General features: G+C 38.9%; 1 protein-coding gene across 1 annotated transcript in view; it reads left to right on the forward strand.

Annotated features, from left to right (window-relative positions):
• Positions 1 to 1,456, forward strand: part of WARS2 (tryptophanyl tRNA synthetase 2, mitochondrial) — a 156,153-nt gene that overhangs the window by 127,025 nt on the left and 27,672 nt on the right. The window lies entirely within an intron of this gene.

Here is a 1,456-nt window from a genome sequence, read left to right on the forward strand (position 1 = left end):
ACAGGCTTTTAAGACCCCAGACGCTACTCACCAAGGTAGAATGTAGAACATTTACTTTATAAACTGTGTTATGCCAGTTGAGCTAGATGTTCCCCGAAACCATCGTCCCTACAGCCCTCTGCCCAGCAATTCAGTCCCTCAGGGAGTTTGGATGTGTCTATCGAGCTTCATGAGCTTGCCTTGTACAAGTTGTGCTGGCTTCCCCAGTATCGTATACTGTCTTACCCTTCACCAAAGTTACCACTTTTCTATTGTCTATTTAGTATTTCACCCGTCCTACCCCTCATCTCTCGTAACCAACAAAGATTGTTTGTTTTTGTATATAAACTTCATGAGTGTTTACAGTAGTGGTCTCAAACAATATTTGCCCTTTTGTGATTGACTTATTTCATTCAGCATAATGTCTTCCAGTTTCATCCATGTTATGAGATGCTTCATAGATTCATCCTTGTTCTTTATTCTTGCATAATACTCCATTGTGCGTATGTACCATAGTTAGTTTATCCAGTCATCTGTTAATGGGCATCTAGGTTGTTTCCATCTTTTTGCTATTGTGAACAACGCTGCAGTGAACATTGATGTGCATATGTCTATTCGTGTGACGGCTCTTATTTCTCTAAGGTATATTCCTAGGAGTGGGTTTGCTGGATCGTATGGTATTTCTAGCTTTCTAAGGAAGCACCATATCATTTTCCAAAATGGTTGTATCATTTTGCATTCCCACCAGCAGTGCATAAGAGTTCTGATCTCCCCACAGCCTCTTCAACATTTGTTATTTCCAGTGTTTTTGATTTGTGCCAGTTATGCCGGGGTGAGATGGTATCTCATTGTGGTTTTAATTTGCATTCTCTAATGGCTAGTGATTGCGAGCATTTCCTCATGTGTCTGTTGGCCACTTGAAGGTCTTCTTTGGTGAAGTGTCTGTTCATTTCCTCTGCCCATTTTTTAATTGGATTCTTTGTCTTTTTGTTGTAGAGGTGTTGGATTTTCTTGTAGATTTTAGAGATTAGACCTTTGTCTGACTTGTAATGTCCAAAATGTTTTTCCCAGTCTGTAGGTTCTCTTTTTACTATTTTGGTGAAGTGTTTTGATGAGCATAAGTGTTTAATTTTTAGAAGATCCCAGTTATGGAGCTTATCTTCTGGAGTTTGTGTGTTGTTGGTTATGGTTTGTATCCTTTTAATGCCATGTATTAGGGCCTCTAGCGTTGATCCTATTTTTTCTTCTATGAACTTTATAGTTTTTGACTTTATATTTAGGTCTTCCATCCATTTTGAATTAGTTTTTGTATGTGGTGTGAGGTATGGGTCCTGTTTCATTTTTTTTGCAGATGGACATCCAGTTTTGCCAGCACCTTTTGTTAAAAAGACTGTCTTTTCCCCATTTGATGGACTTTGGGCCCTTGTCGAAGATCAGGTAACCATAGGTGGATGGATTTACATCTAGCTTCTCAATT

Source organism: Trichechus manatus, unplaced genomic scaffold (assembly GCF_000243295.1).
Source record: "Trichechus manatus latirostris isolate Lorelei unplaced genomic scaffold, TriManLat1.0 scaffold00073, whole genome shotgun sequence".
NCBI classification, from domain to species: Eukaryota; Metazoa; Chordata; class Mammalia; order Sirenia; family Trichechidae; genus Trichechus; species Trichechus manatus.